The following is an 11,170-nucleotide window of genomic DNA, read 5'->3' as shown; positions in this document are numbered from 1 at the left end:
CCTGTATCAACATGTGGCCCTTTAATTTTGGAATGAAGGGCTGAGATTACCAGTTACAGAATGGGTATAGCTCATAGCAAAAGATTACAACCATTACCCTGTTTTACGGAGGATTCTGAACAGCAGGAGTGTTTGTGTTTGACTATTACCCACCTGGGGCTCATTCCACTCAAAGCAGAGATTCCTGCAGGCCCTCCAGGGTTACTCTCCTGTGAAGGGAATAGATGGTACCTGTCAGCTGCTGCTTCTAACTCATGGACAAGCAAAGCACTGCCTGTTCAGGAGAACTGAACACAGAAAACAAAATCTGCTTTGGTTTGATGTTTTAAATTACAGTGGGAAAAAGAACCTCTCACAGTGCTCAGCTAAGAGGAGAGAACAGGCTAGAATGCAGCAGCACAGCACCCACTTTGCTCTGGGTGGAGAAAAGACTCCTATCTTGAGATAAAATGGAAGGGGCCACTACCAGGAGCTGTGTGTTAACAGACTTTGTGAGTCAAGCCTGTGTACACTGAAATATATTCAGAAATGTTCCCTTTCGAGCAGCTCCCATTATTCACTCTCTAAATAGAAGTGTCAGTCATTAAAAAATGAAGCCCAGAGGCAAACCCCAAGCAAGGCAGGATCATCCAGACAAAGCACTGCCAGGATATTTAGGAGTTGCTTCTGTTGGCCTGAAACCTAATTAAAAAAACTTCCTGTAGAATTCCATGTTTTGCTTGACAAAGCTCAGCAGTGTTCCAACTGCTGTCTTCCAGAAATAAGCTAAATCTGTAATTGTGTGATGACACTAAACCCAGTCTAACCCAGTGATTTATGAAGCTCTCTAGTTCCATATCACAGCTGATGGCTGAGGACGAAGAGAAGTGTGTAATTAAAGATTCCAACAAGTGCAGTGAAAGAGTTGCTTTAAGCCCCTAAATCCATCATTAGGTTGATTTTCAAATGCACAATACAGTTTGCTTGCTTATTGCACAGCCCTGTTTGTGGTTTAAAAAAACATTTATAAGTTTTTGTGGAGTGTTTGCAGCCTAAAAGCTAATTAATGAACTCACTATTTTTAATCTTGTAGAGAATGAAAGTAAGTTAACAAAAATATAAACTCTTCTGAGGAGAGCACTGTGTCTTGTCACTTCAAAGTAACTTGGTCAGAAATATACCTAACTCTCTGTATTCAATCCCCAGATGAATATTATCAAATATCAAATTATCAGTTTCTTATCAAAAAGCACAATTCCATTTCCTTGTAAAGGGTCTAGAATGGTCCCTTTTTTTTATTATTTTAAATATTGTCTCTTTTCTCACTCCAGAAAGGAGTTCTATTTTCCTTTTAGCCATTCAAAAGCCAGAGTTTCCTAGAGCAATCCTTGTCCAACAAACTTTCCACTTTCTGGGGAGGAAAAGAAGAAAAACAAGCACTGAAGTGAGATGAATCAGCCACCCCGTGCTCTTGTCCTGGCACAGAGGATGCTCCCAGTGCCTCTGCCTGCCTTGCACTGCTCTGGCCTCCACACAGGCCTGTTGGGGAGCAGAACCAGCCTCTCTGGCAGACACAGACCGTGCAGGAAGTTTTCTTGTCCTGCATTGCTTTAGGAAACTGATGCCTGCTGCAGTCAAAGGGATTTGTTTGTGTGCAGCACCTTGCACCAGAACTGTGACACCTGTACCCACAGCAGTGTGTTCCCAGTTCCTTGGGAAATTGATGTGAATGTAAACGTCTGGACACATTTGTGGGTCTGGCTCACGGTTTTTGGTTGACAAGAACACTCCTCTGATCTTTCCTACCTTCTGACCTGAGGAAAAAATGAAAAGCAGAGAAGCAGCTGCTCATGATGCTGCCCCAGACCTCCTGGGGATGCTGGTGGAGCATCCACATGCCCTGGGATTAGGCTGCCTTGGACTGTGCTGGAGCAGGAGGATGGAAGGCTGGAGGGAGTTCTGTTGCAGCAGCAGGGGATGGTTTTACATGGTAAATGTAAACACCTTGCATGCAGGGGAGCTGAGCACCACGAGTGCCCTGGTGGATGCAGGATAAAGAATGACTTTCTAACATAAAGTGCCACCATCAGAGAATCCATTTCTGCTCTGTGGCTCAAGTTCAAAGCCAAAGCAAGCTCTCCCCTGCGTGGTAAATCTCAGTAAAATGGTGCTGCCTTTGTACCATCACTGTTCCCTTGGACTTTCATTGACTGCATAACCTTTTCCCTGCATATGATTAACTCTCCTCATGTCTTTTCTCTTTTGACCTCTTTTTCATGTAGTTTCAAATTGAAGCTAATAAACAAAACAAAACAAAACAAACAAACAAAAACCACCAAAAACAAAACAACAAGGAAAAACACAACAACAAAAATGTAAAATAAGGAAAATTCACACTGAAGATATGGGGATTAAACTGCCTATCAATCTTATCAGAGGAAAAGGTCTTTTTTCTAATCATTCTTTGCATTTTCATAGATTAACAGTTTTCAAAATTATTAAGTGGTTTTGTTCTTTTGGTTTGGCAGCATTTGTTGTCCTTGTCTAAAATGAAAAATGCTTTCAGCTTAAGAGTGCACGGAACTGCATAATTTAAATAGTGGCTGCTTGCCTTAAAAGGTATGATAATGTAATTTTAGGGTTACTCTGTCGTATTAAAACTGGCATAAAATTAATGCAATTGGGCTGAAGTCTAGGCTTTCCCCCTGCTCCTGCTGCCTCTGGATTGGAGGGTTCAGGTGCATTGATGTTAAAAGGATGTGCTTGTGCTTTCAAACACAACGGTTCATGCTGTCAAATGACTACAAGGTGACCTCATTCTTTATTTTAAAAAATAGCCTGTTTTTAAGTTCTCACTGTTTCAAGGAAATTCTTGGACTCAGTGCTGACCTCAGCTGCTCCCAATTCCATGTATTGCTACAAATCTCTCTGCTTTTGGCACGCTCCAGTTTAGGAGAGAGACTAAAGCAGCCTCTGTGTCTGAGCATTGCTTTGCCTGCCCGAGTTTGACCTGGCTGTGAATCCCTTTCATTTTAATTCACATAACTGGCCCCTGGAGGGAACTGAGAAGCTGTTTCTGCATCCAGGCTCTGCAACTCAGCTGCCCTTGAAGGAGCCTAAATTTAGTGGGACTGCGTGGCCTTTTTCTTGGGGAGGGAGAATAACATTTGTATATGCCATTAGTTATTAATTAATGGTTGTACAGCTGGTTTTGCCCAGCTGCCCTGTCCCAGCAGAAATGCCGTGGGGTCCCTGGTGGCAGCTGGAGCCCGGCTCTGCCTGCTGGCAGCCACTCCCCAGGCTGCTCTGGCACTGCCCCTGGAGGTGGTGTCTGATGGGGCATTTTCCTTGGGAAACTCTGTGCCCAGAAGCTGGGCAGTGCTTTGGGAATGCTGCAGCATGTTAAGGTGAGCAAGCTAACATGGAGTGAACCAAGAGCAGCTACTTGCTTGGTCCCTGGCTTCATGAGACTTTTCCTTTTGATTCCCAGGAGCTTCCCAGGAGAAGGTTACTTGTTTACTTGGTTTTAATACTCAGCAAGAATGATAAGATGCTTCCTTTCCTGCTTTCCTAATAATCTCATTAGACTTGTCTTATTTATTTGTATTAGACTGAGCATGGCAAGATGATAATGTGATGAAGTTGTGGGGCAGAGGATCAGCAATCCTGAACACAAACCAGTGCAGGAGACCAGGAGATAAACCTAAGCACTCGTTTTGTCCTGCCTTTGGCTTGTTTGTGACAGGCAACCAAAGTTATTCTTCAGCTGCTGGGGACTCAGATCCTGCAGCCCGACTGCTGCTGTTCCAACTCTTTGGAAGCTCTCGTTATCCTCCAGTGATCAAGTGGGCACTGAGTTTGCCAAGTGTAGGGAAGGAATGGAAAATGAACCTGTCAGCAGCCTGTGCATCGTGGGAGCAGCTGGGAGAGCAATAGCTCAGATGATTTCAGATGAACTCATCTGAAAAACATACGGATCTTAATAGCGTGTAGGGTGTAACCTTTGAAAAACACCTGTCTAATCCAGTCGTACACGGCAATTTGATTCAAACGAGCTACTGGAAGCCGTGGGGCAGCCCCGCCCGGCGCAGCTCCATCCCTGCGCCGCCTTCCCCCGGGGCACCAGGGGCTGGCAGCCGGGCGAACCCGTCCCGGTGCCGGTGCCGGTGGTGGCACCCGGGCGGGTCCCGCAGCCCGGCCCCGTGTCCTGCACACCCGCGGCTGCCCGTGTCCCTGCTGCGTGTCCTGCTCCGTGTCCTGCTCCGTGTCCTGCTCCGTGTCCCTGCTCCCTGTCCTGCTCCGTGTCCCTGCTCCGTGTCCCTGCTGCGTGTCCTGCTCCGTGTCCCTGCTCCGTGTCCCTGCTGCGTGTCCTGCTCCCTGTCCCTGCTCCGTGTCCCTGCTCCTGTCCCTGCTCCATGTCCCTGCTCCATGTCCCTGCTCCGTGTCCCTGCTCCGTGTCCTGCTCCCTGTCCCTGCTCCATGTCCCTGCTCCATGTCCCTGCTCCATGTCCCTGCTCCTGTCCCTGCTCCGTGTCCCTGCTCCGTGTCCTGCTCCCTGTCCCTGTTCCATGTCCCTGTTCCATGTCCCTGCTCCTGTCCCTGCTCCTGTCCCTGCTCCGTGTCCTGCTCCGTGTCCCGGCCGGCCCTGCCCGTGCCAGGCGGGCCGTGCTGCCGAGCCCCGGGTGGTGCCTCTCGATGAGAACCGTGCCAGGCACACCCGTGCCAGGCACACCCGTGCCAGGCACACCCCCTGTGCCATGGATCCCCCGTGCCAGGGACACCCCCTGTGCCATGGATCCCCCGTGCCATAGACAGCCCCGTGCCAGGGACACCCGTGCCAGGGACACCCCGAGCTGCAGCAGCCTCCCCTCCCCTCTCCCGGCTCCTCCTGCCCCTGCACCCACGGAACATCTCCCCGGCTGCATCATCTCTGTCCATAAACTGCCCTGGGACTGCCACTCTCACAAGGGAAAGGCAGAAAGCCACGGGCTTGTACAGCCTTTCCCAAAGGATGAAATGGCTTTGTGAAATTATCAGAAATGCGGCTGGGATCTTTCTTTTCTCTTTTCCTTCCCAAGCTCTGAGTACTAATTCTGCGCCAGAGATAATGTGAAACTCCTGCTGGGTGGCATTTTCTATAATGTTCAATAAGTGGTATGTTCTTGGAGCCCATATGAAATGCTGAAAAGCTTCCAATTCTATAAGCAGACAGCCCTCAGAAAGGAAAAACAGCTTAAAACCCAGTTCAGGGCCTTATCTATCAGCACCACTGATGTGATTTGCATCAGGTTTTCATTTTGCCCCTTTTCATTCTGCAGGTTAATGTCACATATCCAGCTGGTGCTGTTCTGGTTGGCATCCCTCACTGCCTGTGCACAGCTAGAAAAAGCTGGCTCTGTTCACTGGGATTTTGGGAGCCAGGTCACACCCCAGATGACAACTGGCCTGTGGCAGACAGATTAGAGTGGTTGTACCTTCTAGCAGTAATTACATGTAATTAGAGTCTCTTCCTGGGACAGGAAGCCCTGACCTTCCAGAGGGTGGTTTGCAGCCTTGATTTGAGTCCCGTGGTCAGTGAGATTCCTGCAGCACTGGAGCCATCCACGTGCACACAGCGTGGGAGCAGGGCTGGGCCTGGCCAAGGGGATGGCACCACTGAGCACCTTGCTGCAGAAAGTTGCTGTTTAGCCTCTGTGTTTCATCATTAAAATATGTCATAGATGGGAGACACTGACCTAAGGTGCACCAGGACTGTCAAATTTATCATGACCCATGCAATGACTAATGATTTCCCCTACCTTTCTGCCCCTGGGCATGGTGGTGGTGAATAATGACATGAAAGGTCAGTTTCATTTGCTCTTTCATTAAGGAAAGGCTGCTTCTATCCTGTGGATTGCAAAGAAAAAAAATCTTAAAATAGTTCCAAGTATACACTTAAAGAGCAAAAATCAGAAAGCAAATCGATGACTTACATAATTTTTATTTTTTAAAAAGTACAAGCCTACTGAAGCACCCAGTGACCTTGAATATGTCAGCATTATAAAGGATTAAAAACTATTAGCAGCTTCTTGCAATTTGGAATTTTAAGCCAAATAGGGCAATGCCTCTTCCTGATATTTCTATGTCAACATTGTAATAATAATAATAATAATAATAATAATAATAATAATAGTATAGTTGACAGTTGCTACGTTCTAGAAATAAGTTTGTTTGAGCAATATAATCTCTTTTGCAGTTCAAATGCCATTCATAGGGTGCTTACATTTTTTGCAAATGTTTCCTGTTTTAGGACATGAACTGGCCAAATAGATAATCAAATGGTGGGGGAGTTCAATACAAGGGCTGGATCTCGACAATTAAAAAGGACTTTTTTTGTTGTGGTTGAGCACAAATCCACGTGATAGTTTTAAAATACCTTTTATGTGTTATCCCTCAAGTAGCAGCTTGATTTGTACTTCCAAAGAGCATCAGCAAATCTTTCCTGTTTCCTTAGAAAATGCTATTTTTGTGATCTTATTCCTGTAAGCCACACTCATCTTGTTCAGTAGTCCCTCAGGTCAAATACAGCAAAAGCAATACTTCCTCTAAGTAAATATCAGCATGATGCAGTTAGGCATCTTTTTTTCATGTTTTAATAACATAAAAGTCTGGCAGAGTCCTGGTTTACTCCAGGCATGTTTAGCCTATTTTGATAGCACTTTTTACAATACAAAAGCTTTATGTACCTTGGTAACTTAAAACCTCTTTGGACCCTTTTGAGATGGGAATGTGCTCAGGTGAGAGTTTCAGCCTTGCTTGGATGGATGGGACCAGGGAGGAAAGGAAGGCACTTGTTCTATGGGGTCAGGGAAAAACCTTCTGGTATTTCATAATGGGAAATCATCTTCAAACTAAGGTTCCTTTTTAAAGAATTCTTCTCAAGAATTGTCCTTTCTGTTTTGGCTGCTTGTTAAGGCACTAGATACAAATGCATTTGGTCCTTCAAAATTATGCCTCTATAAGCAGTTTTGGAACCCATTTGAGTAGAGTTCGCACACTGATGTCTGGCAGTTCAGCCCTCTCAAGGTGGGTCTTTACTTATAGCACTTCAAAAATAACTGGGAAAATGTGGACTTCTAGTTCAGAAAAGAAATTCCAAAGCTGAGTGTGTGCACTGTTGATTGTGACAAGTAGACCTGAAATGCTTGTGTGCTGACTCTTGTGTTGGAGCACAGCATGGGTTCATATTGCTAAACACCATTTCTGTTTAGATTTGCTGTTTTACACGACAGATCCATGAACAAATCCAGCCTCTGCTGACCCTAGGGGCTGCAGGGTGGGTTGGAAAGGCCTGGCTCTCCAGGGTGCTGGTACCCTGCTGGTACAAGCTTCCTCATAATGCAGTGCAACAGGCTGGGCAGTGCTGCTGGTGAAACAGCAGCTGTGGGGAAGGTTGTGCCCCTGGAGGTAATTTTATCCTTCACTTTTATTCACTGGAGTTTGCTCAGTAATCTCACTGCAGATACTCTCATTAAGCAGAGTAAAATCTACTCCTGTTTTTGTGTCTTGCAAACAGCTTTGCCTCTGTGTTACCTTTCCTTGTGTGGTGCTGTGCAGCACTGTAGTCTTTACTTTCAGGAGATCCTGAAAGAACCAAAGAGAAATCCATTTCTTAAATGTGATTTGGACTGCAAGAGGGGCAGAAAACTCACTAATATTTCAAAGAAACCCCTTTATGAGAGAAGATTTATTGTTTGGTTGTTTTAAAGGAATGCCAGGATGTGTTCCCAACAGCAGAGACTATTATTTCCTCTTACAACACAGAGCAATTTTAAAGCCAGTTAGCAGCAAGCATGTATCTCTCAGGGCTTCCTGCTGACCAGAAGGGAGCACGCAGGGCATCCAGAGGGCAGGGATGAACAGTGTGAAGGGATCCCAGGCAGTGTCACTTAATCATCAACACCACATTTTGGTCTGAAAATGGTAAAGCTTTGCTAATTGCCTCTCTTTGATAAGTTACTTTCTGCTCCATGTTGTGTTCTGCTGGAAGCCGGGTCACTGCATTTACTGGAAGCCAGAGAACAGATTTCTCAGGATGCTTTTTGCCATGTATCTAGCCTAACTCCTCAGCTCAGCACAGCAAACCTGGGGTGACAGTGGTGGTATGAGCAACTGTGTGGGATTTCCTTTTCTGTGCTGGTATCACTCTGGCCAGAAATAAATATATTGCAACAGAGCAATACAAAAAACCATGCTGGCTTATCTCATGCATGTGGAAACTCCCATTTCCCTTACGAACACAGATCAATACCAGTCTTGAGATGTGGCTGGAGGTCTCAGACCTGTGGGTCTGTTTTCCTGAAGGATTTTGCTTTTCCGCAGGTGCCTGTGTTTCTCTTTTCTGCAGGGAAGCCTCACCATTAGTAACCCTCTCTTCTCACTACAGAGAGGAGGCTGGACCTTGCCCCATCCCTGGTGCAGGCTCCAGCCCCTTGTGTTGCTTGAAACATGGGTGGCTGTGTGCACTTTGCATCCCACTGTCACTGCTAGCTGGGATGAACACGGCCCTGCAAAAACTGTTGGCTTTGCTGTAAGCAATTAGCAACATCTTTCCCATGACTTGGGCTGTGTGATTTGTAAGTCTCAGAAATCTCCCTGAAACATGAGCCAATTTCTCTTTTAAAACTCTTATTACATTAAAAGAAAAAAAATAACTTAGCGCTGCTGAGCAAGATGGTATCAAAAATATAGTTCTTGCTGCCAACCAATACAGATTTATACCTTACAGCAGAAAGGACACAGAGCCTCAGTTTTTGATTAGAACAGCTCAGCTTTTCATCAGTAAAAATTGAGTTCCACAGTGCCAAATAAGGCCAGCTTCTTAGCTAGTTTAAACTGGATGACCTCCATCCAGTGTCACTTGACCTGCACTGAATCTTACTTGCTGAATTTTGGCTGTAAAATTCACCATCTCTAACCAATTAAGACATACCGCAGGATTGCAAAGGATGTGTCTAAAGAGATATGTTGCTATTCTGCTCCTATCCAGTCCTAGATGCCCAGTTCTTGCAGATAGAAGTAGGACCCTGCTCACACACATATTTATCAGGGTTTTTTTCCTTCTTTGGAGTCTGTATTTATGTTTATGGCTTGCTGGTGAAGGATTTGTCCTAGTGGAGTGGGGATTTTATCTGTTTCTTTATTTTGGCAAGCTGTAAACCAAAATTTTAACACCCCGTAAACAAAACTGAGAGGCAGTTTGTTCTCAGAAAAATACTTTTGTGATACAACAGTGGTAAGTAGAAATGGCACCATGTTCTTCCTTTGGTGCTTTCAGTAATTTTAGCACTGCAATCAGGTAGCTGGGAAGGAAATTTTGGGGTTGCAAAAATTTCAATGAAAACCCCCAGTGAAAGAGTTGTTGGTGATTTTGTCATGCTTCCACATTTAGCTCCTCTAGAGGAGGCTGAATCGTGAAGAACCACCGAGAGCATTAATCACACTGATATGTACTTTTCAGCTATCTTTTGGCAGCCTTTTGAAAGTCACAGCTAAAAATACTGAAAACACTCTAGGCTTAGTGGGATTTGAGTTAAGAAAAAGGACAGCATAGAAAGATAATCCTTAGAACAATGGGTTGTGCTATGGCTGTACTTGCAGAGGTCCCAACTTAGGTAAGACAACAGAAGGACTGTTCATCTGAACTAGGGGTGCACCTCATCTAAAGGGATGTACTCTGGAAAGCTGTGTGGGTTTTGAGGGGCTTATCACTGTGATGGGAATATGAATGGACAAACCTTTTGGTGGTGGGTTTATCTTGGCTGGATGCCAGGTGCTCACCAAGCTGCTCTACCACTGCCTTCCTCAGCAGGACAAGATGGGGTGGAGGAAAATAAGATGGAAAAAACCCATGGGTCAAGATATAGGCAGTTTAATAAAGTAAAAGCAAAGGATGCACATGGAAGTAAAGGAAAACAAAACATTTATTCTCTACTTCCCACCAGCAGGCAATGTCCAGCCACTTTCCAGGAAGCAGAGCTTTGGTACACAAAGCAGTTGTGCTGGAAGAGAAAGGTCAAAATAATGAATGAGCTAGGGGCAGGCAGCAATCAGCATCTCTCAGACTCAGAAGACCTCCTGATGCTTTAAGCTTAATAGCGCAAGTCTTAGACTTGAATCAGCAGTTCATTTTAGGATATGGACTATGAAAGCCTAAGTAGAAATCAGCAAGTAAATAATTTTTTTTCCCATCGCTGCCTACTATTTTAGTGTTTTACATGATTTCTGCCAGTTGTTCTCCTGAAGATATTAAAAGACTGAAACGTGAGAAAAGCATGGGAGGCACAGGCTGTGGTAATAAAATGCATTCCTTCACTGATTTTACAGGCTGTTGTAAAGTCCCCACGTGACTGCATTTACTCACTCCCAAGTCACGATTTTGTCCAGCATTGAGCAGGAGTGGCCAGAGATAAACCCTACACTAAGCTCCTGTTCCTGCCTCCACTGGATGCAGAAGCACTGACTATCCAGCAGCCAGAAATTCAAACTCTTAGTGATGTCAAAGTGTGACTGGTTTTGCCTCAGCTCTCTCTGCAGTAGAGGATGAAAACTGGGGGAGCTGCCGTGAGTGCGGCGGGCGGGACAGCAGGGACAGCCAGCAGCTCCCTGCTGCCTCCTGCCAGAGATGCTCTGCTTTCCTCCTGACCACTGGCACTTTGTGAACTGCCCCTGGGGAATCAGCGAGGCGGGCACATTCCCACATTCCCCAGGGCTCCTGTCACCCTTAGGTCGGACATACACAACCTGACCAGGGTCTAAGAAGAAAAAGATTTTATTTGTGTGTTCTCTAGTTTATATACTCTTAACAAAGCATGATCTTAAGTCATTAACTACATTACAATAACTTATTATATTTATTGGCGTAAAGCAATCACCGTTAATATAATTGGCAAAAGTTTTACAGAAGTTTAATAAGGCACGTATACACATTTACTTATGCACGTAGTCTAGCTTACAAAAATTTTCACGTATCTTTTCTAATCTGTTCCCATGCTGACGGCTTTATCTTCTTCCTTGCCATGGATACACTCAAAAATCATCAATTATTATTTCTTCTGTTAACTCAGCTGTCAAGCCCCTCCATAGTCTCCTGAAGCCTCCTGATTTTCCCTCCCCATGTAAGATTTATCTAATGTATCCCTCACTGTGTCTT

The sequence above is a fragment of the Passer domesticus genome, chromosome 7 (genome assembly GCF_036417665.1).
Source record: "Passer domesticus isolate bPasDom1 chromosome 7, bPasDom1.hap1, whole genome shotgun sequence".
Taxonomy (NCBI): Eukaryota; Metazoa; Chordata; class Aves; order Passeriformes; family Passeridae; genus Passer; species Passer domesticus.
This window is presented reverse-complemented; position numbering follows the sequence as displayed.